The sequence below is a fragment of the Puma concolor genome, chromosome B2 (genome assembly GCF_028749965.1).
Source record: "Puma concolor isolate L17-30 chromosome B2, mPumCon1.1.hap2, whole genome shotgun sequence".
Classification (NCBI taxonomy): Eukaryota; Metazoa; Chordata; class Mammalia; order Carnivora; family Felidae; genus Puma; species Puma concolor.
In genome coordinates this window covers 58,355,418-58,382,192 of record NC_141671.1, presented here as the reverse complement: position 1 = coordinate 58,382,192, position 26,775 = coordinate 58,355,418, and the positions used below count along the sequence as shown (strand labels likewise).

Genomic DNA, 26,775 nt, shown 5'->3' with positions numbered 1-26,775 from the left:
TATGTTTTTATAGATATATTTTGTTCTTATGTGTTTTTAGTCCATAATATTATCTTTGAATATTACTAATGATAATGATAATAGGCATCATTTATTGTGCACCTACTATATAGCTCACACATGATCTCATTTAATTCTCAAAACCTTTCTTTGTGGTAGTATTATCAATTAGGATTAAGGTTGACAGAGAGAGAAGAATTATATACCACTAAACAATGGCTTAAGTAGATGGTTTATTTCTCTTTCCTGTTCCAGTATTCCAGAAACAGTCCAGGGATGATATGACGTAGTGGCAGGGATTCAATCTTTGTTTTATACTTCTGGCATACGTAGCTTTCATTCACAAGGCTACCTCAAGGACAAAGCAGGCTGTTATAGCCCTGCCATTACGTCATTTTCCAGCTGTTGGAAAAAGGAAGGGTGCAAGAGGTCACACCCTCTTTCTTTAAAGACACTTCCCAGAAGTAGCACATACCATTTCCACATATATCCCAGAACTTAGACCACACCTAGTTGTAAAAGATTTTTTTTTTCAATCATTTATGTGTCTAGCTAAAAAATTAAGATTCTTTTGCTGAGGAAGAAGGGGAGAATAGATATTGAGAGACAGCAGTATCTGTTGCATTTGAACTATTATTATCCCCATCTCACAAATGGAGACACTGAATCATAGAGAAAGTAAGCTAAGATCTCACAGCTGGTACAGCCAAGATTCAAACCCAGATCTATCAAACTTCAGAGCCCTTAAGCACTACTTTGGAGTACCTCTACCTTAAAACAGTTATTTGACTTTATTCTCTCTTCATCTAAATTAGTATAAAGAAAACCTTTCTGGGGCACCTGTGGCTCAGTTGGTTAAGCATTCAACTCTTGATTTTTGGCTCAGGTCATGATCTCACAGTTCATGGTTTTGAGTCCCATGTGAGGCTCTGTGCTGGTAGCGTGGAGCCTGCTTGGGATTCTCTCTCTCTCTCTCTCTCTCTCTCTCTCTCTCAAAATAAATAAATAGACTTAAAACCAAAAACCAAAAAAACCCACCTTTCTGACTAAGTTGCTAGGTCAACCTATTGAAACAATGGAATTCTTTATTTTACTAAGTGTTCTTGGCAAACAACATAGTACTGGTATCAACTTGTGCAATGAAGACTTTACTTCTGCTGACCTTTTGGGTAAGTGGATTCACAGAATTTAGTGACAGGTTTAGAAAATTGCCGAGCTGACAGATTAAAGTCTTATTGCCAGTCTTCTACTTGTTCAAGGTTGCAAAAGGTTTAAGTGTCATTAAAATATGCTTTGCTATCTTATTGATGGTTTAGATTTTAAACAAGGCAATAAAAAACAAGGTTTCCAATAGGATCAATAAGAATAAATAGAAGGAATATTTACTGTATGAAAAAAACAGTATTATTATGATTTATTCTTCAAAGATAAAATTTTAAGTTAATGATAGCAATTCTTAGAATAAATCAAACCATACTTTTTCTAAGTTATTTGAAAATTATCGCATTTAGGTGGTTAACCTGTGATTCTCTAATATCTCACTTGAGTAAAAATCTAAATCATACAACATATTATGAACTAAGGCTCTCTTCCTTCCTTCAATTTCATAGTTTTTTGTTTTGTTTTGTTTTTTGGCTCCAGTTTTATTCAGCTTCTTGTCTCTGCCTAGTTTGTGAGGGTTTTTAATCTTTCTTATGTCTGCCTATCCCTCTGCTTTTCTAGCGAGAGCATCTGCATGTGAATGAATACATCAACAAACAAGTAAATACCATGTTTTATAAATGTCACAACTTAATGTTACTTTGTTGCTTAAACTTTTCAACATTTTACAGAATCTCTACACATTTATCAATACTTCTCTCATCGCTCCTCGGCCTTTTGTCTAAGATCAAGTGTCTAAGATCAATCTTCTCAAGAATACTATTAAAATAAATTATATATATTATATTATATTATATTATATTATATTATATTATATTATATTATATTATATTATATTATATATATTATTCAACCGAAGTTTTTCACTTAATTAGTTACAAAAATACTAGGGATACTGAGTGACTAAGGACAAGATTAATGATTCAGTGGTTTACCTAGAAGTAAAGTGACATTTCCACTGCTGTGACAATTTGCAGAAAAGACATTTCAGTATGAAGAAACAAAATTTGGGTCCAAGATGGTAATGGAGGAATCTCTTTGCAGATTCATCTTCCTTGGGGCACAGAAAAAGAGCCATGATTTAAAGGTCTCACCAGCCCTTGAGTGTCTAAAATGGCAGGGGACATGAGGACTGCTCTTGAGAGTCAGAGGGACTGGTAAGCACCATTGTTTATGCTACTTCTCCACCTTGATAGCATAGACAGAACCAGGGCCTGGGCATCCTAGCCTGCCTGCCACTTCAGTGAGTCCTGGGCCCCTAGCCCATATCACCCCAGCTGGCCCCCCAGGGCCACACACCTGCCCAAGCTCCAGCCATAATACTAAGGTTGTCTTAGCATGGTGCATACCAGAACACCCCTGGACAGTACCCCTGGAGCTCCAGTTGTCTGGCCAAGGCAACAGGTGCAAAGCACCCTGAGACATACCTAGCCCACGTCTGCTTCAGCTCCACCAGGGCACCCTCTGTATGGAGTGCCCTGCAACCTCCTATCACCCACCCACTGCAGCTCTAGCTATCCTACCAGTCTCCCGATACCCTCTGTATCTCATACCCCCATGACCCTTTATCTCAGCTCCAGGTGTCCTGCTAGGATAACCCTCTTTGGAGCACCCCAGGACCATCCAGTCTGCACCTATTTCAGTTTCAGTCATCCTGCCAGGGAGCTCTCTGCATGGAATACCCTGAGATCTCCCCTTGCTCTAGCCTGTACCTGCTTCAGCTTCATCTGTCTTGCCAGGGCATCTCTGTGTAGAGTGCCCTGTGGTCCTTAGCCTGTGCCTGCTATAGCTCGAGCTAGCCAGCCAAAGCAAGGAATATGCAGTCTACCCAAGGAAATTCCTACACAAAGCCATTCCTTTGAGACAGGAAAAAGTGCTTTTCCATTTAATTCATAGAAACAAACACAGAAAGTCAATCAAAATAAGAAGACTGTGCTCCAAATGAAAGAACAAAACAAAAGTCCAGAAAAAGAACTCAACAAAATGAAGATAAACAATCTACCTGAGAAAAGCTTCAAAATAATGATCATAAAGATACTCAGGGTTGAAGAATACAATAATTGAAATGGAAAATACACGAGAGGGAAATAACAGCAGATTAGAAGATACAGAAGAATGGACCAGTGATCTGAAAGACAGGGTATTGGAAAGCAACCAAGCTAAACAGCGAGAAGAGAAAAGAATTAAGAAAATGAGGATAGATTAAAAGATCTCTGGGACAAAATCAAGTCTACTAACATTGTCCTTATAGGGGTTCCAGAAGGAAGAGAGAGAGAAGAGAGAGAGAAAGTAGCAGAAGTCATTTGAAGAAATAATAGCTAAAAACTTCCCTAACCTGGGGAAGTAAACCAAATCCAGGTCCAGGTAGTGCAGAAATACTATAAAAAGAAAAAACAAGGAAACCCCCCCAAAAACCCCAAACCCAAGTAGGTCCACACCAAGATACATATAATTAAGATGTCAAAGATTCCAGATAAAGACAGAATCTTAAGAGCAGCAAGAGAAAATCAACTGTTATGCACAAGGGAAACCCCATAAGGCTACCAGCTGATTTTTCAGCACAAACTCAACAGCCCCATTGGCTCCAGGTGTCTCCGATGCCCAGGCATAGGCAAAGGATATGAGACAAGCACAATTGGCTTGAATCAAATAAGACTGATTTTCCTGGGACCAAAGAAGGGTCTGTCCTCCCTTGAATAATGTGCTGAAGGATAAAAAAATTTGAGCTTTTGTTAGGAAGGATAAAGCAGTGTAAGGCAAACAAAATTTGCATTGCACATTTTATTTTTAGAGAAATTATACTCAAGATAGAAATTCAATATAAAATAAGTACAATATCTTTACCACCCACAAGTTTAGGTATGGTGCTTGGTACCTGATCTAAAATCCATTCATTCTTTATTCTTTCATTAACTATTCTTTGACCACTTATTACATGTCAGCCGCTGTTCTCAGTACTAAAGTTAGAGAGATGAACAAGTTAGATATTTATCTGTATTAGCAATGCTTTCAGCAGCAAGTAACATAATAAACATTTTAAAATGGCTTAACTCATAGACACATGTAATGTTTACCTAACAGAAATTGAGGGCAGGCAGTCCACAGTCCAACCCCCCTAAAATGTTACCAAGGATACAGATTCTTTCTTCTCTGTGTCGTTAGCATGCTGGCTTTTGTCTTTATTCTTGCCACCTCATTGCTCCGTGGTTGCCACAGCTCCAAACATCTCATCTGATTTCAAATCAGAAAGAAGTAGTAAAAGGAAGTTCTTCTCTTATTGCTATTTTTACAAGCATTGAAAAAGTCTCAGAAGCCTCCTAACAGATTTCCATGAAATCTCATTGGCAGAACTGTGCCACATTGGTATGTTTAACAGCAAAAGGGTCTGGAATAGTAATTATCTTACAAAGTACTATGGGCTGTACACATTATTGCCCCAAATAAAATTGAGAATCTGTTCATAAGGAATGACGTGGATGATGGTTAGTGTATTACAATGTCTTCCACAGTCCCCTTCTTTATGGAATTAGTTCTCTGTCCACTTCGTGGAAAGGTAGAGATAAAACATGTATATTTTTTACACTCTAGTCTTTGAAATTCTATCTGAGGGATTTATTTAGTGTTTTTTTTTTTTTTTTTTTTTTTTTTGTATAGTATAGTGTTTGTTTTCTACATTCAGACAGAAAAGCTGTTTGCTTATATGAGCTTGACAGGAACTGGGGATTGGGACCCGTAGGGCTTCACTTGGTTTCATCCTGTGGCTCTAAGATGTTATACAGAGGGATAGAAATGTAGAGCCACCCACTTGTGTTAAGTATCAGCAGAACATTCGCTGGTTTCCACATAGTACCACCCACATCTTGTTGCCATCATCAGCTTATTTGTGTAGCTGCCTCTTCACTATATAACGAGCTTCTTGAGGGAAGAGACGTTTATTTATTTCTATATTCCTACCCCTGAGGATGGTGTCTGGCATGTAGTAGGTGCTCAGTGAAGGTTAGAGGTTACAGATTATCTTTCACAAAGTAATAAAATGTGGGGAGGAAAGTTAGAATATTATATATCAAGGAACTAAAACTTGAAGCGTTTTGAAAACTAATTTAAAAAATGAAGACTAGGTGAAACAGAGTGGCAATTAGCATTTATCTTATTTATTTATTTATTTATTTAATCTATTAATTAGTAATTTGTCTCTTTTATTTATTTATTTTTTCCTTCTCTCTGGGAGGTACAGTTGAGGTCATGTGGTGTTTGTGCAAACTGCTTGGGTCTACATGGCACAGAAGTGGGGCTAAAGTACGAATGAGGTGGAAGTCAGAAGCAGCCTGTCCAAACAAGCATTTTCGAAAGCAGTTGCCGTGTAGGCTTTATCATTTTTATAGCAATAAAAGCAGTAATGATGGACTTTATTGCAGTCACAAGCTACCATTACCATGTTAGATAAGTGAATTCAAGCAGGTCTTCTAGAAGTCACAGAATGTGTTATTGTTGTTGCTTTCTTTAAAAAATTCAAAAATAAAATCTCTCCAATGTTAATTTTCAGCATTTGCTGTTGCATTACAAATTTACATTTTATTGGTAATATTGCTCAATGATAATTCTCATAATACTCACGTTCTGGGGAAAGTCAGTAAAACTTTTCTTAAAGAGCAAGGCTTTGTGTTCACCCTCCATGCAACGCATACATCAGTGTGAGAGGGAGCAGAGAAACTGGGCCCTGTCCCAGGTCCAAGACTACCTAATCTTGGACCTTGGCCAAGTTAGCCTATCTGCTGTTTGGTTTCTGCCTCTGAGAAATAGAGGTATGTGAGAAGATGATCTCATGATTTTTCTCTAGCTCTAAAATGTTATGATTATAACCTATTAAATGCCTACCTTGATAGGAACTGAAGAAGGAGAAGGGTTAACACAGTGCTTACCTGGCAAGTTAGATTTATCACCTCACTTCTGTAATATTATCTTACAAATTATGATGTTGTACATTTAAGCCAAGAGAGCAGCTATATGAAATAAGAAAAAAATGAAATACAATTCACGTTTGGTATATTTATTGTAATGTCTATTTCTGCAAATATCCACTGTGCATATGCATACCTGGAATCTACAGATTGTGTACCTGCCCTTTTTCCACTGAATTTTATATTGTGAGCATTTTCCCAACCCATTAAAAAATCCTTCAAAAAACAAGAGTTTTCTTGAGAATGTTTTCTATTGTGAAATACAACACAGATACAGAAAACTGTATAAAAGAATCAATTAGTGTAAGGTAAGCACTCTTGTAGGAACCACCTCTCTCAGCCACCTCTCTCTACCTCAACATAACCCTCTCCACTGCTGCTGAAATTTTATTGCCCCAATGACTTTTATGGTAATAATTTATTTTTGTTTGTATTTTTACCACCCGGTGTACATCCCTAAATGTTATCATTTAGTGTTGCCTATAAACATAATTTTTACCAAATATTTATTATTCTTTCATACAAAGATACATCAGCACAGTTTATTGGATTATTTACTTGCTTTTCTGAAAGCTGATGGTTTTATTTTATGTTTTGAATTGACATCTGTTAACACAATGCCAAATTTTATTTATTTTTATTTTATTATAATTCTTTTAATGTGTATGTATTTTTGAGACAGAGAGACAGACAGAGCATGAATGGGGGAGGGTCAGAGAGAGGGAGACACAGAATTTGAAGCAGGCTTCAGACTCTGAGCAGTCAGCACAGAGCCCAATACGGGGCTCAAACTCACAAACTGTGAGTTAACCGACTGAGCCAGCCAGGTGCCCCAACATAATGCCAAATTTTAAAGCCTCAAAGGAATGCATTGAAAAGTGCTCCTCTCACTTCTGTTCTCCAGCAACCTGGCTATCTCTTTGACTAGTTTACAGGAAGTTGTTTTAAGGAAAAAGGAGTTTAAGAATGATATTGATATTTTTTCAGTTTTAATGTCCTAATCTAAGTAGCTACAAAAAATATAATTCTCACTAAAGCATAAAAAATCCCTGTAATTGATTCTTTTTTTTTAAAGTTTATTTATTTATTTTGAGAGAGGGAGAGAGAGAGAGATAGAGTGCACACACACAAAAGCAGGGGAGAGGCAGAGAGAGAGAGAGAGAGAGAAAGAGAATCCCAAGCAGGCTCTGCATTGTCAGTGGTGGAGCCCAATGTGGGGCTTGAACTCACGAACCATGAGATCATGACTTAAGCTGAAATCAAGAGTCAGTTGCTCAACTGAATCAGCCACCCAGGGGCCCCTGTAATTGATTCTTTTATATGAAATTAACAGAATTTCAGGAGTGGATATGTAGTTTCACACTTAGGTTAGTTAAATGCATAGCATTGAATGTTGTGTGAATTGGATGTGAAATAACCACAGAAGGAAGTCTAGGATCAAATTAGATGTAAACAGTGTTGTTGTGTTTTACTTTGCTTTATTGTAGAGGCAAGAGACCCAAGCTGCTTTTTCTCTTTGGAACAATGGGAACTCAGTTTTCTTATGTTTTGCTGTAGCAGATCAATAAATAATGTCATGATGATAACATATGCTAATGTGAAAATACATAATTCAGAACGAAGGAACTAATCACTACATAACTACCTAACCTGCCTGACCAGTACACAATTTTCATATGTCAGAGATTTTTGGTTGCAAGAAACAAAAGCAGACTGCTTAATTTAAATAAAAGGAATTTGCTAGAAGGATTCAGGTACTCATTGTTTAGGAGAAAGGCTGGAGAATCAGGCTTTGAAATGGGCAGAGCCAATACAACTTAGGAGGTTCAGGAAGAGGAGATAACAACAGTGGTCGCAAATGGTATTAAATTGGTTTTGGATATTTTACTAGATGCTGGTAGAAATTGTGTGCCCGATCACGGAACGTCAGGTGACTAAACAACTAGAACTGCTGTTATGCTATTATCAGACACAATGAGTGATAAGTTTGGTAGATGTATCAGCAGACTTATGATAGAAATGAAAAATTGGGGTCCAGCCTGAACATGCCCAGAAGGCACAAGTAAATTACATATCCATGTATTTCAAACTCTCATGGCACCTGCCACTGCTGTATCAATGGACTTCCCTCAACTCACATCTGGGGCCTCATGAGGTGTGAGAGAGAAGGAGTGATCCCCTGTGACCAAGTGAGAGAAGAAGAGATGACAGGCCCAGTTTACACATGAATTCTCACCATACATTAGTGCCAGCAGAAAAATAGATTACTCATTACAGCCCCACCCAGGGATGGAAGGACAGGCTTGAAAGGAAATTCTCCCTGTAGGCAGTGTCATGAGCAGTACCAATGGTCATTGACTAGTATGGAGAGAGAAAAGTGTACTGAGTTGTAGGTATACAGGGACTCTGGGGCCGGTGGGAATGGCTTGGCTGCTTTGTCAGGGTCTTGGAAGAAGCAAAACTGGAAGGTTGTCCTGGTAGGTCATCCTTGGACTGGCTCTCCCATATTTCTGTCCTCATTCTTCTGTTTTCTCTTTCTGGGATTGCAGGGATACTAATAAAGGTAGTATGACATGAACTTTTGCTTCAGCTTTGAGGGTAGCTAACCTCTCTGAAAAGTTCAGTGAAGTATTTGTGGGCAATTCAGACTCCCAGACCAAATCATACATGCTCTGCCCAAACAAAGATACATATCTAATGATGCCTCAAACTATTGTTAGGACTATTTCTTAGCACTTGAACTGAGAAAGAAAATGAAGAGAAGCTTGTCCAGATTATTTCTGATAACTTTCAAGTATACTCCTCTGAAAATCTAACTTAACCATTTATGAAATAATTGGGTTAGCAATCAGCAATAGAATCGTATCAATGAACAGACTGGATAAGAAAATTGGCTCATCAACAAAACAAGAGGCTACCTCATTCTCCTTATCCTAAGAAAAATCAATATGTAATCAAAATTTTTATTTTTTTCTTAAAACTATTCCACAGGTTGAATTTGACTATTTCTCAATACTGTCAACTCTGCCAAAAACCTAAGCAAAGAATGTAATTACCTTTTAAAGTATTTCTCCCATTCTGCTCCTTGATGAGTCTGAAACTGTTAACTGGCCAGCGTTCTCCTGAGTTTAGCGTTTTGCACACACATCTCCTTTCTAAGGTTTTCTGTTCCCCCTATAAAAATAAAGGATGGCAGGATTTCCTTACTAAGAAGATAGTTAAGGGGCACATAGCTGGCCCAGTCCATAGAGCATGTGACTCTTGATCTCAGGGTCATGAGTTCAAGCCCTATGTTGGGTGTGGAGCCTACTTAAAGAAGAAGAAGGAAGAGGAGGAGAGGAAGGAGAAGGAGTAGATATTAACAAAGTGGAGAAAGCAAGTTACCAGCAGGAACAAGGAAGCAACAGAGGGAATCAAAATGTGGGATGAACTGGACATTCTGGATTAATACAGGACAGCAAAGAAGAGAAGGAAGGCCATGTCCATGGTGACGACTGGTCAGCTGGTGATATGAAAGAGGAATGAAGCATAGCTGATCATATTGTTTTGGGTGACATCATTCATACCTTTCACACTCAACATGATGCACAACAAGCCACTTCATCAAATCAACTGATTGTGTTGCCACTCAGCAATGGGGAGAAAACTCCATTAGTGAACTGACTGTATCATGAACCCTAGAGCTTTCCATGATCAGAACTCCAGCTTGAATAAAAGCCACTTAGCTCCTCCCATACTTCAGTTACTGAGGCCATCAAGCAAATGATAAGGAGCTTCCTGATTTTTTAGAATGGCTGCAAAAAATTATTTCATTTAGCCATGAGTTGAAAATTGGAAAGGCAGTTTACAGAAAATGGTTAAGAATAGTGTGTTGGGCATCTTAAATCTGTGACTGCCAAGCATTCATTTCCCCTTCTTATTCTTTAAATGTTTGTTTATTTATTTTGAGAGAGAGAGAGAGAAAGTGCACACGCATGTGCACATGCATGAGTGGGAGGGAGGGGCAGAGAGAGAGGGAGAGAGAATCCCAAGCAGGCTCTGAGCTGTCAGCACAGACTCCAACATGGGGCTTAATCTCATCATGACCTGGGCCGAAATCAAGAGTCAGACACTGAACTGAATGAGCCATCAAGGTGCCCCTCATTTCCCCTTCTTGACACCACATTCCTTTTAGAGGAATTATAATTATAATTATTATTACTATTATTATTAGTTTAGCCTGGTAGGATTGTACTCCAGGATGCCTACAGTTTCTTAACCAATATTTGAGTATATGATTGAAAATAGGTTAATGAAACTTATTGCCTGGAACTTAAATCTTGGAGGAAGATTAAAGACAGAAAATGGTAGGAATTCATCTAATCCAGGAGTGAGAGTCTAGATTTTTGCCACGATGACACTATTCCTGTCATCCCCAGATCCTGGACTAATAGGGATACCTTGGGTCTGGTTCTTTAGCCTTACTGTCTGATAATGAGGGCTGATATCTTTCAGTGTTTTCTTTGTGTAAATCAACTGGGAGCCTATTTCTGTTGTTTGCATCTATAGGACTCTGACTCATTCAGAAAGTGTACCTTAGCAATTAGGCAGGTTAAAGAAAAGTTGAATTTATTGCTATAAGATAAGTAGTATGTGACTATAGCCAGAAGTAATACTTAATTATTTATACTTAATTATTTAAACAATTTTTTAAAAGCTTTAGAAAATACTTATTAATAATATAACAATTTCATAGAGAAAAAAAACAGAGTGGAAAATTATGCAATATTGAACAAAAACCAGGAAATACATTTCAACAATTATCTCATGGCAAAAATATGAAATAGATGACAATAGGTTTTAAAAAATATCTGACATTGATTGGTTGCCATTGACAGATTAGAGCATAGGTCTTATTCTAGCTGGAGTGATTTCCTCATTACCACTCATTCCTCTTTATTTATTTTATTTTATTTTATTTTATTTTTTTTTTTTTTAATTTTTTTTTCAACGTTCATTTATTTTTGGGACAGAGAGAGACAGAGCATGAACGGGGGAGGGGCAGAGAGAGAGGGAGACACAGAATCGGAAACAGGCTCCAGGCTCTGAGCCATCAGCCCAGAGCCTGACGCGGGGCTCGAACTCCCGGACCGCGAGATCGTGACCTCGCTGAAGCCGGACGCTTAACCGACTGCGCCACCCAGGCGCCCCTCATTCCTCTTTATTTAAATCCCACACACATTTTTTTAGGTAGCTCTGTATCATTAGGTATAGAGGTATAAAATTTCAAAGCAATGGAACTTGATTTGACTCAAAGCCTCCTAGAAGTGAGAATTGAATAGTGAGTTTAGTCAGATGGGATTTAATAGGCTCCAGAGTTCAGGATTTATTTCTTTTTCTGTTTGAAATGGTCAGCAGCATTGATGATTTTATGAGGGAAGAATCTCTTGATGTATCATATTAAAAAAAATGTGGAGGCCTGATTGCCTGTCACATTCCATCTGTACCATTATTGTTAAGGGTCATCAGGTATAATCCTCTTTATCAACAGACTTAATGTATTTTATTACCTTTCTTTGTTTTCCATGTACTTTTTTCTGGCAATGGCAATGAAAGCTTATTTGTATCCTGTATCTGAATTTCATTCTCACAGAAATTATGTAAAATAGAATAGAATGAGCCATAGAATATCAAATATCATAATCTTTTTATTACAGGACTTTGAGAATTATTGCCCTAACAGGTAACCAGTTAGCGTAAAGAAAAGACTGAATGGAGTCTGATGTGACAATTCCACCTAGACTTAACTCTGCTTTTTCTCAGAAAAGCCTTCTTCAAAAGACACCTCTATCTAAGGAGAAAAGGTTCTAAAGTCTTTGTTCTCATCTTACAGTGATAAATCTCCCTTTATCTGATGTCTGTGTGATTATGAATTTGTCACATGAACTGTACCCAGCATAGAAAATTTATAGTAACGTCTAGTTAGTGGTCAATTTTCCATATTGTATAGAGAGCTTCCTTAAAAGGTCTCTCAAACAGCAGGATCTTCCTTAAGAATGACTTTCTTTAAGGAGTGCCTGGGTGGCTCAATTTGTTAAGCCTCATTGGACTCTTGATTTTGGCTCACTTCCCAATGTCACAGTGATGAGATAGAGCACCCCACCACCCTAACAGTGAGATAGAACCAGGGACTCAGCATGGAACCTGATTGGGATTCTCTCTCCCTCTACCCCCCCCCCCCCAAAAAAAAAAGAAAAGATCTTTAAAATATGATCACACCACTACTTTGCTATATCAGGAATGTTTTCAGCTGCAAATAATAGAAAAATCTAAAGTTACTTAAAAATAGTGCTTTTTTTTTCTCACATGAGACAAAGTCTGGCAGGCAGCAGACTTCAGGGCTGTCCAATGACTCAATAAGTTCATCAAGGATACATCTTGTTTGCATTTTTTTATTCAGCTACACATAGCATGTTTGCTTGTTGCTTCATAGTCTTAAAATAGCTGCCACAACTCCAGGCATCACTTCTACACTGAAGGCGAGAAGAGGGAAGGGGCAGTAACAGTAAGCTCTCCTTTCTAGTTTTCTGCTTTAAAAAGAAGCAAAACTCTTACAGAAGCCTTCTATCATATCCACTTGCCAGAATATAGTTTCACACCCACCCTGAAACCAATCACTGGTGAAGGGGCATAGCATTACCATGATTGGCTAAAACCAATCATGGAGGAGGAAGAAGGTTCCAGGGAATCAACAATCCCTACATAAAGGGATTTTATGTGCACTGATTACCAAAACACAAAATTGGAAAGAAGAAAGGAAGAATGTTGTTCTGCATGGAGAGATATTCTTTCCATCCTTTGCCCATCTGATTCCTTCTCACTCTTTAGGTCTCTATTTTTTTATTTTATTTTATTTTTAAGTATATTTACTTTTGAGAGAGAGAGAGAGACAGAGAGAGACAGAGAGAGGCAGAGAGAGCACAAGTGAGGGAGGGGCAGAGAGAGAGGGAAACACAGAATCCAAAGAAGGCTCCAGGCTCTTAGCTGTCAGCACAGCCTGACGTGGGGTTTGAACCCACTAACCGTGAGATCATGACCTGAGCTGAAGTCAGATGCTTAACTGACTGAGCCACCTAGGCGCCCTAAACCAGAACTTATTTATCTTTGGATGTGGCAAGAAAAACAAAACAAAACAAAACAAAAACCAGAAACAATATGTGCACAAAGGAGATTCATTTGACTTTTACACGTTAAAAAAAAATACAGCCCTAAAAGAATATAGGATATGGGAAAGAAACTCTAAGGATGTTATATTTAATGTGAAAATTTTGATAAAGTGTGTGTTTTAGGTAGGACCTGATAATAAATTACTTAATGAATTAATGTAAACTCAGTGTAAACCAGAGAAGTCCCGAATGACCTTTTGGTATACTGCTTCTATCCCGTTTGCTTTCTCCGTACGTCTCGGTTACCCTACAATCTTCCCAGCATTACTCAATCCAAAACCACTTTTCATTGTTGGGAAGAGTTTCCCATAAAGTCCCCCAATTAATTCCTGTTTTCTTTCATTCCCTGCCCACATTACCTCTTGTAAATGAGCAGTTATCTCAGAGCTGGAACAGTGGGAGGGGGAGAAACCGCAGGAATGCATTGCTCCGCTGTCCTGCCCGGTTTCAGCCAACGTGTCCTCTGCCAGTGATGAGACTACAGGCTTGGGGATTTGGGCTTCATTCACTTCTGCAAAAAACCTTGAGTGAAGGCCTACTGCTTGCAGGACATTTTATAGGTAAAGATTACAGAATGAGACTGACCCCGACCCTGCTTTCATAGAGTTTATATTCCAGGGGGAGCAAATAGAAAATAAACACAATGTAGAGGTAAGCCATGGGAAGGATGAATGCTGTGTTGCCCAAGACAATAAAAGATGAGATAAAGAGCGATGGGGTTTGAGTGGGGGTGGCTTTAGTTTGTGCTGCCAGGTAGGGACGGCTGCTCAGACTGGGTTTCCTGTTAACTGAAATCTGCATGACAGTGAGCCAGATCAGGCTTTGACCTGCTTGCGGGTCTATTTAGGGGAGAAACCACTGGCAAGTCCCTAAAACTCTGTCTCAGTTTTTTCTTCTCCAAACCAAGAAACATAATGACTTTTATAAAACTGTGAAGAACAATGAAATAATTTGTCAAATAACCTTGTATATGAGTTCAGTTACTGAATTTAGAATGTATGTTAATTACCTCACTAAACACAATTCCCACAAAATATAAAGGGCTATGCAAAGGTCTGTTGTTGTGGTTCTTCTTATTGTTAAGCTCCCTCCCCTTTCTTCCAGGTCAGGCTCCTTTCCTAAGATGGCTTCCAGGGAATGTTCTGAACATTACTTAAGCTGAATGTGAAAAAAATGGCACGCCTGCTCATTTTCCCTTTTTGCTTTTCCCATTCCAACTTTCTCTCAGTGTTAGGTAATACTGTATAACTTTCTGACATTCCAGCCCTGAATTTTTGTTGTAACCTTTGAATCATTGTTCTCCTTGAGTCTTAGCATCCATGTGGATGCTCAAAGTACTCTCAGATCCTCTATTTGGCCAAGGGCAGAACAAAACTGCATGGGTTCTTTATGCAACCACTTCCTGCCTGGGTGATGTTAAATTACTTATCCTTGTGTGTTTCATCTATAAAGTGGGAATAAGGATAGTACCTACCTCACAGGATTGTTATTGTAAAGAGTAAATGGTTTATTACCTCAAAAGCACTTCAAATAGTAAGTGTTTCATAAAGGTTGCTTATTTTATAACCCACTTCCTGACTCTATCCATTTTTTCTAATCTGCCTTATCCAGGCTTTTGCTATCTCACTTTAAGCTGTTGCTATCCCTTGCATATAGCCACTCCACACAACCATATGCAAAATTGTCTTAATTGCCTATTATTCCTTCCTTCCTTCCTTCCACAAATATTTGTAAAGCACTTACTATGTGAATGTCATTGTACTAAGTGCTATGGCAGATTCCTAAAATAGAAAACATGGTCCTTCATTGGTAAGGTCAGAATCTAGCTGAGGGAGGGATTCATATACATGTAAAATGCCAAACAACAATATGTGTCAAATAGCCATAAAACGAATATAAGGGCAGTCACATAACATTACCTACTTTGTGTTTCCTACTTTGCAAATATGCATGCAATCCTTTATTGGCTTAATAATTTACATGCATGTTCTCAGGTGTATGCAGTATTTATTTGATTTTCCCTTTGATCCTTATATTAATCCTCTCACACTCAAGTACCCTTGACAAGAGGGAGAAGATCTACACCAGAGTTGTTAGTGCATAAGCTCCAGGGGCTCTGCTCTGCTCCTTGCTAACTGTGAGATGTTGGGAAAGTAGCCCAGTTTCTCTGAACCTGATTTCCTCTCTATGAAATGGGGATAAAATGTTGATGTGGGTTGATATGAAGATTGAATGATATAATCCATGTAAATTCTTAATGCCAAGCCTGGTATTTGTAAGTGCTTGATAAACACAAGCTATACTCATAACTGTTTTTTATAGAACTTGCAATAAGTGAAAATTCGGTATAGTTCACATGGTGCCTAGTACAGTGCTTTGTAAAATAGTAGGCAATGAATTCATTTTGTTATTATATAGGTTATCAACCATGCAAACTCTGCCTTCACCCTCAAAAGCTTAAAGTGCCCTTTTAATATTTACTAAAATAAGAAGAAAACTAGTAAATATAGGAATTATTGATATTGAAACCAGTAGCCATTGTTCTCTTCTCAAGTATCTTGTTTCAGATCATTGTTCTACTGATATTAACAAATACAATGGAATGTCAAGTATTTGTTACCAGACTCTAAGTGAAATAATAAACTAACTTATCAGACTGTATAACATTTAAAAAGATAAAGCAAGGTAAAAGTTTTTGCCTATAACACAGGTTTTCTATAGAAGCAGAGCAGAAGAGGGGTGCCAGGGTGGCTCAGTTGGTTAAGTCTCCAACTCTTGATCTCAGCTCAGGTCTTCATCTCAGAGTCATGTGTTCAAGCCTCACATTGGACTCCATGCTGGGCCTGGAACCTACTTATCAAACAATAAACTTTGTGGGGTGCCTGGGTGGCTCATTCGGTTGAACATCCAACTCTTCATTTTGGGTCAGGTCATGAACCCAGGGTCATGGGATTGAACCCTGCTGTCAGGCTCTGTGCTAAGCATGGAGTCGGCTTGGGATTCTCTCTCTGTCTCTGTCTCTCTCTCCCTCTCTCTCTTCCCACCTCTCTCCCCCTCTGCCTCTCTCCATCTACCCCTCCCCATAAAAAAAAAAAAAAAAAGAAGTAGAGCAGAAGATTTAAAATTTCTCCAATACTATTTCTTTTTAGAAATTAGATGATGGGCCTTTTAGTAATTGGTGGGATGCCAATCCTCAAATAACTTCAAATGTGGATCTATAATTAAAATCAGAAATTTGAACCATAGAAACATATGTTCTTGATATGTTCTACTATTTCTCTTCATTTTGATTGTTTTATTATTCTCTTCATATGATTGTTTTACTCCCCTATTGCTTTCATATATATATTCTGCTTACACTACAAATTTTACATTGAGTTTTAGTGAATACATAAAATTGATAATGATAAATTGCTATAGGCTGCTGCTTTGGGGGTAAATATAGGGATCCAAGGAAACATGGAGATGATTTCTTCACTCTCCCTACTCCAAGGGAGGCTGAAATGTAATGGCTCAACTTTTCCATCATTGGAAATTCAATCCGCCTCTGAAAAGCAATTTTGGTTTTATAAAGCCACAGTTTATAGAACTTCAGATATCATTCCCAGGGGCCATTTGAAAATGAATCATCAAAGAACTGATATTTGAATCAGAAAGAATGATCATTCATGAAGCTCAGGCACGTCAGGCCAGCAGGCTCATGATCTTGCTTTACAAGAAACAGAGGGCAGAAAGAGATGGCTGAGGGGTTCATGTCGTACAGGCAAGGTCAAGGGTGGAGTCTCCCTCTCTGGGCAGGAGTTGCCTTCCTCAAGAGAGACCTGAGATTGGATGCACAGAATGATTTAGTGCCCCAGGGCATGGCCTGAATGCTTCCACACTTGGATTAAATACCAGAAGCCAAGTTACTAGACTGAAAACCGGGAGGGTGCTATAGAGCTGCCAACCCCAAACGACCAGGGTTGAAATCTAAAGAATATTTCTCCCATCCACTGTGAAGCGCTGTGAAAAAAAGAGGCGGGGAAAAAGGGTTTTGTAGCTGAATCAGACTGCTGATTGCATTTTACTGAAGTTGGGTAAGAAATGTATATTCTGTAAAATCATTGCTTTCTACACTTTTGCATTTCCTTTACTTCCCCTTAGTTTTATAATGGAAACACTTTTTTACTTAAACTCACGGGGAGTCTTTGTGACCTCATTTTCCTAAGACTCACTTCTGTTGAAGCCACCAACCAAAGTGGATATTTGGAAAAAAAAATAATGTGATGACAAAAGTTTTCTCATCAAACCTGGAGAGGTTGAAAAGGAGTTTGGGAGAAGAAAGAGAAGCCCAGAAGACATTGGAGAAATTAAGAGTGCATCATAAACGTAACCCAAAGCAGAATATTCGGTAAAACGTGAGGTTCAAAGCCAAATCAGCATGTCAGGCAAAAATGACACTTCTTTCTTGGCTTTACGAGACAGAATCCTAAGGCCACATACCTTCAAACACCTTTAAAACCACAATCATTTCTCACAAGTAGTCGGCCTGAAGTGTGATCTTCAAGCTGTATTTAGACATAAAACTCAAGTCACTAAACCTGTGTGTTTACTGAACTTTTTATAGATGTGTATTTACTGGGCAACCATTGATATTGTCTTCTGTGTGGTTGCCTTAAATGTCAAGGCTGTTGGTGCTGCAAGAGCCCTCCTGCCTCAGCAGGGCTGTGTGCAAACCCACTAGCGTTAATAAAAAGGCAAAGTTCTTGGGGAACAAAGCTAGGATAGTAAAATGTCCTTTTAACGCACAAACCCTGTCAGAACTCTGTCTGCCTCGGTGCTGAGCTTGCTAATAGCTTCAAACATGTAACACCAGTTAATCACACAATTGTTGGGAGATGCAAAGTCACTGTATAATTACTGACGTTTTCAAAGGAATTAGCATGTAGTTACTATGAACAACATGTTCTATTTTGTGGAAACTATGCAATTAACTTGTCTTAGGCTAATAAATTAAGTGTAGCATAAGCCCATATAGCAGCTGCTGGAAAGGAGGGACTGGCTGGCGATGCGTTTATTGAGATCACTTTGAACTCACTCGCCTCTGTACTCAATGCAGAGATAGGTGTGTCCTGCTTTAGGGAAGTTAGACACAGGCCCACATCCACTCAACAGCTATTTTGGGAAGTTTGAACACACTTGGTCAGGGGAGAGAAGGTGAGGTTGGAATGAAGAGGGAGGAAAATGTAGCGAAATGATGTTAAAGCGTTAGACACTAACTTGGAGTTGACATGGAACAGGACCTATACTGTGAGTAAATTCAGAAACTCATGTTAAAGGCCACTTATCAGGGACACATCTATTGCAATTGGAAAGGCGTTCTCGTACCGTGCTCAGGAGGTTTCGGATTATTCACAATGAGGTAAAAAGCAGGTTAGCTCCTCTTTTATGTCTTCTGCCCATTCAGATTGAATAATAATTGGCCTAGATTTGGTTGAAAAAGAGGAGATAGTCCTCAAATTCATTTTTCAGTGGAGGGTTTGAGAGGGTTCTGAAGGAATTTATTGGTCACTTTTGGGCCTGTTTTAGAATTCAGTGTTGATGTGTTTTCAGGAAAAGATCTAGTGTCTCCCACTTTTGGTAGGAATTGCTGGAAGCGGACGGCTGACTTTGCAGTGCTCAGCCCTGAAATGTCCAGGCCTAGAATTCTGAGCTCTCTCAGCTTCCAGCCAGGGGCACTCTGCTGGCATGTTAATGTCAGGGAGGAGGAGGGGCCCCTCTGCCATGTGACAAAGTTCCTGACTCTGGTTGGGGTATAGTTAAAGGTTAGGCTTAATAACTGGATGGAAGAATTTTCTTTCCCTATATTGCTTCTTGACTGGAAATCCTATGATTATATACCTTATCTCAACATCTGCCAGCAACCTCTCTCTAGGAAATGGTCTGTCGTGGAGGTGGGTATCCTACATTTTTATTTAGAAATTGCCCCTTCTTAACTTTCCTCCGACTGCCCACCGTCAACCTTACACAGATTACTAGTGAAAGCAGATGGGGAAAAGGTACGACTTGCTGTCTAACTGCAAGTGAGACAGGCCGTATACTCTTCAGGCAGCTGTGTGAAGACTTCACATCATGTATTTTACTTTTGGTCGAACCTTCTGCACATGTGTTGGAGTATTTTCCTATGTAACAGAGCATATGCAACAAAGGGTCATATCAAGGTTTTCCACTGAGGTGAAACCCAGTGGCTAGTGCAACAGTAAAAGGGACTGTAGGTCAGGTGGTATTTTCTTGATTATTTTTATATTTTAAAAGTAAAATATAGGCTTAGTTTTTGAATTAAAGAGAAATGTTAATTCCTGGCTAGTTAGACATACTTGCAGCAGAATCTTAAATTGTGTAAATATGGTAAATAAAGTTCTTGTCTTTTTTTTAAGATTATTTTTTTTTTTTTATTTTTAAGGAATCTCTGTACCTAACATGGGGCTCGAACTCACTACACAAGAATCTCACTCTCCACTGGCTGAGCCAGCCAGGCGCTCCAAAGCTCTCACGCCTTCAAGCATGATGTAACTATTGAATACGTTCTATGAAAAATTAATTTTGTAGCACAAGATACTCATTTGGATTAAACTATTCTATGAATTGTTTTTATAATCCATTTTCATTCCTGACTTTGTTATTCAGGTGTCCACCCTCTGCTTTTTTAAAGTTTGCCTTATGCCGCTTCACTTTCACGAAAGATCTACATTGGTACCTGTTTTTGCTAACTGAAAGAAATCTAAAGAGGATTTTCACTTTTCCAAAAAAAAGGGTGCAAAGCAAAAATTGCTTTCAGCGTTTGTTTTGCAGTGAATGGTTATAGAGGCAGCGCGAACCCCAACAGCGAGAGTGGCCTTGCTAAGCTCTTTCCCTGGAACGACACCCAGCATCTTTGCATCAAGCCACCATAGCTCTGAACTCTGTGAGCATCCACACTCTATCTCGACTTACTGTGTGTATCTACTAGCAAGACGTGTCCCAAGGTTTCAGAAAAGCCTCAGAGATTATTTTTTTGTGTCTGGGAACACTTGGAAAAATTTCCGTATAAATTAATGGTAATCGCTTCTTCAGTTTATGCCATTTCAGCCTACAAAAGCGTTCATTAGGCATGCTCTGTTTTCAAATACTGGGGGAAACCTGTATTTTATTTTATTTTTTTAACGTTTATTTATTTTTTGAGAGATACAGAGACAGAGTATGAGCGGGGGAAGGGCAGAGAGAGTGGGAGACACAGAATCTGAAGCAGGCTCCAGGCTCCCAGCTGTCAACACAGAGCCCGATGCCGGGCTCCAACTCACTAACCGTGAGATCATGACCTGAGCCGAAGTCGGACGCTTAACCGACTGAGCCACCCAGGCACCCTTGTAAAACCTGTATTTTAAAAATGATTCAAAGACACGCATTTTTGTTGAGTGGTATGTCAACATTATTTTAATGACTCTTAGCAAAAAATTAAAAATAATATTACCTACTCTAGTATCTGTTACATTTATTTGCTATTTGCTTTTAGTTCAAAATTGAAAGAGAATTCATCTCCAAGAGACTTCTTAAAAGGTTTTTGTCATTAATAAAAACAAAAATGATTTCATCTGTTCAAAGTTTTGTCAAGATTTAATACTCCGAATTTCTATCAATTTATTTGCTTTCTTTATTGCACAAGAGTCTTTTTGAATAAGAAAAAGGGAAATTCATGTCTCAATTCACTTATATTCTCATATTTCTTTTGACATTATTGAGAAAAGAAAGATGCAAGGAGCTTATTGTTCAGAGAAGCTGGAAACAGATGAATTTCCTTTTATGGTGAATGCTCAAAGGATGATTGAGTAAAGAGGTGCTGGCAATGGCCTCTTGCTCATCAAGCATGGAACAGTTTTGAGTAGCCCAGGAATGGAACTGGACAGACTTCAATTCTGCTTCCTACTTCCTGTAGCATGTTGGGCAAGTACCCAGCACCCCTGACCCTCCCTTTTTTTACTTGCAGTAGTAGGATAGTACTTAACTCATCAAGTAGTTCTGAAAATTAAGCTAAATGATATACTATATCTAGAGAACTTATTAGATCTTATCATTTTTGACAGTAGGTGAATATAATCAAAAGCAAGCTTCTAGACCCTTCCCTAAGAAGAAATTATTTTCTGCTTAGGTTATTTATAATTATCAGTTTATCTTGTTAGAAAAGCAGCTGGATATTATTAATATGGATAATCCTTCCTATAGCACAGTTTGGTTAGCTGCTGGGAAAATTTAAGGATAATAAGAGTATTTAGAGTTCATAAGATTCAGTGCGTTCAAAGCCAGTAGATTAAAAAAAAAAAAGTGTCCCTCAAGCCTTTCTATTTTCTCCAACATGAAGAATTGTGCATATTCTTGGTGACCATCTTAGGCAGAAAAAGTCAACTAGCAGAAAACATCATAGAAACACATCATACCCTCTTAGGGCACATGTGTGTAAGTTTTGTAATTATAAAAATAATAAAATATTTTTACTTAGGTAATACTTGCATCCATTTATCCCTTCTTTGGGATCATGTCTTATTAACTTTTGTGTAATAATAATGATTATCAATATTAATATTCTTGCTGAGGGGCGCCTGGGTGGCTCAGTCAGTTGGGCGTCCAACTTTGGCCCAGGTCAGGATCTCATGTTCGTGGGTTCGAGCCCTGCATTGGGCTCTGTGCTGACAGCTCAGAGCCTGGAGCCTGCTTTGAATTCTGTGTCTCCCTGTCTTTCTGCCCCTTCCCTACTCACACTCTGTCTCTCTCTGTCTCTCAAAAATAAATATTGAAAAAAAAATTAAAAAAATTATTCCTGCTGAATTAAATAAATGAGTAAGTAGGTAAATGGGTACAGAGGTGAATACTATCCTCTAAGGCCACCCTTAGACATATTTCCTATTAACAGAAACAATGCAATTTGCCTCCACACCTTAGTGACTAATTAAAAATACCAGTTTTCCTCTGTCTCCACTAATGCCAGGAAGAACTATCTTTTATTTATTCATACCTGTATGATCCCTTCTATCATTGCCTGATAAGGGGGGGGGGCTGGTAATTATAAAACATCAATCACTGTGATGTACAGTACAGTGATGGTTTTCACCAGTTTTTTTTTTTTTTTTTTTTTTTTTTTATATGGAGGATGAGGTTTTGAGGATGCTTAGAGGCCAAGGGGGAGGGGGACAGAATCTAATGCAGGGAAGGTGAAGGCAAGGGGGCTTTGGAGAAGTCCCAGCTCATGACAGCATCACCTCATCCCCTCGGAGGGAGCAGTTCTGTTTTGATCTGTTTTATATATTGAAGCTGTATGAAAGAACCTGCTTGAGATTAGGATACACCACTAAAAAAGTTTGAAGCCTGAGTTCATGACTGTGTGAAGTATTAAACAGAAAGATCTATCTTCTGAAGTCAACGGACGAAGACTGGCTTGAGTTGTTCTGACATTCAGGCTAAATTTGAGTCATCAAGGCAAGACATATTAAAAGGTAGTGTTGAGAGATAATTCTGGCACTTCTGGATGGCTTTCAGAGCAAAGAGCACTGACAACTTTGTTCAAGGATATTTGCAAAGTTGCTCCAGGCAGGGAGCAGGTTTGCTTATTCTCCAGGATAATGAAGCTCATTTCCCACCCTCCCTGGAGATAGTCCAGGGTGATAAGGATAATATCTCCCTCTGAGTCAGTAGGCAGATTTGTTTCCTGATCAGAATAATAAAGATAATGTCTCTCTTTGCAGGGATGGATGGACAGGTTTATCAGTAGTTCCTTGAATAGACGGGGGTTTTTCTAAGCTCAAGTCTCCTTACTATGACACAAACCCATTGCGTGTGCAGTGTCTACCTGGGCCTATCTCTGCATGGCTGCCATGGAATTTGGGGTGCAAGAGCAACCAAAGTGAACATGGAGCTCATGCAGTCTTCTGTACCACGTGTACTAAACTGTACAGATCCATTTGGTCTCATTGCCTCACTACTGGATGAATCTAAGGAAGTTTGGCGAATTGACCTAGCAGTTGCAGTTGTGGCAGCTGTTCAGGAACTGCTTGGTGGCTGGACAGGTAGGACTTTCGCCCTTATCTTAGAATCTTGACCAGGAATACCTTACCTGAAAGATAAGTTCCCACTCTTTCCCGTGATTTTCACTTTGTATGAGAGCCCTTCGTCATGTGATAGACTTTAGTAACAGCCTTCCTGATGACATTTGAGTTAATGTGCTCCCTATGTACAACTGTGTTCAAAACAAAACTATTGCTGTTAATATTTCTTTTCCTGCTATCCTATGGAGCATCCCTCCCCCACCCCCATCTATCCACAAAAGTACTAAAAGACTGGGATTCCCTAGTCATCCCAGGTGTCTGGGATCAGGAAATCCTTGGAAGGGCAATAAACCACACCCATTATAATTCAACTTAAGGACCCCTATTACTACCTTCACAAAAATACCCTCTCAGACCTGAAGCTAGACAGGGACTATAGCCCATAATCACCAAGTTTTAAAACATGGGCTTCTTGTTCCCACAACTCCACTCTACAGCACTCCCATCCCAGCAGTTAAGAAAAAGGACAACAGCTATCACCTAGTACAAGACCAATGAGCTGTTAATGAGGCTGTTATACCTTTACACACAACTGTACCGAATCCATATGTCATACTGAGTACCATATCTCCAAAGAGCCTCTGCTTTATGGTCCTGGACCTTGAAGATACTTTCTTCTGCATTCCATTGGCTCAACAATCCCAATTTCTGTTTGTGTTCTGTTTATATTCGACAGTTCCCAACAGCTTACCTGGACAGTACTCCCACAGGGATTCAGAATAACCTCCATCTGTTTGGCCAAGCACTCTCTAAGGATTTGCAAAACTTACTAATTGAGGGGGGGGGACTATCCTCCAGTATGTGGGCAATTTGCTCATTTGCTCCCCTACTCAAGAGTTGGCCATTCCTTAAAATCTTCTATGGAAACTAGGCAAGGCCCTTTACAACTCCACTCATTTAGGATGAGATGCCTTACAAACTCTCATTTCCAGAACATTCAAAAGTAAAAGGCTTTCTCAAGTGGTTCAACAAATAACCCTCTCTTGCCCCACCTGCACATATATCAACCCCCAGGGCATCTGTTGGCCTCAATTAATCCAACCAATACCGAGGCATGGATCCTACCCTGGGAAAGACTGGCAGATGGATTTTACTCAGAGGACACCCTGAGGAGGATACAAATACCTCCTTGAGCTTGTTGACACCCTTACAGGATGGATAGAGGCATACCCCACAGGGACTGAAAGGGCAATTGCAATAGTCAACAAACTTCTATATGAAGTCATCTCCCAATTTGGCCTTCCAAACTCACTTCAGACTGACAATGGACCCCCCCACCCCCCACCCTTTGTGGCCACTATAGTTCAAACTGTCCCCTAAGCACTGGATGTCAAATACCACCTCCATTGTGCTTGGAGGCCACAGTCCTCCAGGAAGGTGGAAAGGGCCAACTGATACCTAAAAGGTACTTAAAAAACTCACATAAGAAACATCATTAAATTGGAAAAAAGCCTTGCCAATTGCCCTTCTCCGTAGTTATGCTGCTCCTAAGGAAGCCCTGGGTTTAAATCCTTTCGCGGTCCCCCATGGGTGACCCCTCCTAACTACAGACTTCTTGCTAGATTTAGAGACTCTAAGAATACAAACTCACATTATCTCTCTATCCAAATTTCAACGGGCTTTAAAGAAATATGGCCTAACGGTTTCCACTACCAAACAGGAGTCACCTTGTCTATGTGAACCTGATGACCAGGTTCTAATCAAAGTCTGGAAAGACAGCTCCCCTAAGTCCTAACTAGAACGGACTTGGAAAGTGCCTTTCCTGATTCTTTTGTCTCCTTCTACAGCCATCTAGGTACCAGATATCCCTGGCTGGATCCATCACTCCAGAGTCAAACCCTGGAATCAACCCCAGCAGACATCACAGATGCCTACTCCTGTGAACCCCTCAAAAGCCTAAAGTTACTCTTCAGAAATATCCCTCATTACAGATAGGTCTCCCATCTTTTTCTGAAACATTCCATTAGGAATAAGGCTTGCTATAGCCATTTTTTTCCTTTCTTACAACTCGGTTGTCTCCTTCCCCCACTATGGAATCATTTCTCCTACAAACCCTTCACTTCCCTCTGTGTCTTAAAAAATTTTAATACCAGGTAACACCTATCTTCCTGGGTAATGTTTGTAACTACTTACAATTATACCCTTACTCCCTTTATTCCCCTTGTTCTAGGGACTCTTTTAATGGTACTTCTTGGACTACAACTAATCAATATGTTGGTATCCTTTGGCTTCTCCTGGGTACAGGCCATCAATTTCCAATTGATCCTCAGCGAAGGATATCAACCTTTAGATACCTACAACTTTTTCCCTTTTGGAAGTCCCTTGAACGGATACTGGCAACCGCCACCCTCCTTGATAGTCATCAAATGATGGACTCCCAGAATCTTCACAACGCCCCCTAACACCTTGAAGAAGCCAGAGCAGTCTGGATTTGGCGTCCAATCACTTGAAGGGGGAATGTTAGGCAGTTAATTAGTCATGAGGGAGGAGGGATAAAGCAGAAGCTGGCCACACCCTCAGAGCCCCAGACCCCCCCCCCCCCCCGGACCCAGCCCCCTGCCCCACCCCACCCAGGGTTAACAGTCACACGTTCAGAGCCACGTCTAAGGGCTAACAGAACAAGAAAGGCCTAGCCATAGAAAGGCTCTGGCATAAAAGCCACAAGGGGACTTGGAAGAGTTGAGCATGTGCACAAAAGGTGCAAGTTGCCTTTAAGGTCACAGCAAAAGCTCATTGAAAACTCGTAAATATACCATACATAAATACATACAATTGTAACAGAATGCATCACGTAGGCGCATGCGCAGGAGCCAAAGTGTTATAATCACCAGCTGTCAATCAAAAATGTCAATCAAATCTAAATTTGCATGCATAGAAAGCAAGCTTAAAGGGACGCAGCTAGAACTTCTGGGTATCATTGCCACTCTTGCCCTGGCAGTGGCCTGCTTTCTCTCTTGGAAGTGTTCTATACTTTTCTATTCGGTAAATTCTCTCTCTCCATTCTGGTCTCGGGTCTCCAATTCTTTGGTCCATCTGGGACAAAAACCAAACGACCCTGTAATAAAAAGTAAGTATTTTGGGTATGAGTTCTTGGTCACCTTCTAAAAACAATGTTCCTGAAGTTTTATTATACATAAGAATCTTGAGAACTTATTACGAAAGCAGATTACTGGGTCCTATCCCTAGGGAATCACCTTCTATGGGTCTGGAGAGCCACACTGTCTGCTAATAATAAGACCCCAAGTGATTCTGATTTTGCCGAAGAAGGTTACATTTTAAGAAACAAGATTTTAAAATACCAATAGTATCTTTTTATAAGTAAAAAGAAGTGGATGAAAT

General features: G+C 39.4%; 2 long non-coding RNA genes across 2 annotated transcripts; one reads left to right on the top strand and one right to left on the bottom strand.

The window, feature by feature from the left end:
• Window positions 1-215: 215 nt before the first annotated feature.
• On the bottom strand, window positions 216-14,016 carry LOC147581006 (uncharacterized). The gene is made up of 3 exons (XR_015251310.1): window positions 13,684-14,016; window positions 9,176-9,293; window positions 216-402 (listed from the first exon to the last, which is right to left on the bottom strand). It is a non-coding gene; the product is annotated as an uncharacterized LOC147581006 (long non-coding RNA).
• LOC147581005 (uncharacterized) lies at window positions 13,700-22,094 on the top strand. The gene is made up of 3 exons (XR_015251311.1): window positions 13,700-13,884; window positions 19,767-19,872; window positions 19,991-22,094. It is a non-coding gene; the product is annotated as an uncharacterized LOC147581005 (long non-coding RNA).
• The last annotated feature ends 4,681 nt before the right edge of the window (window positions 22,095-26,775 follow it).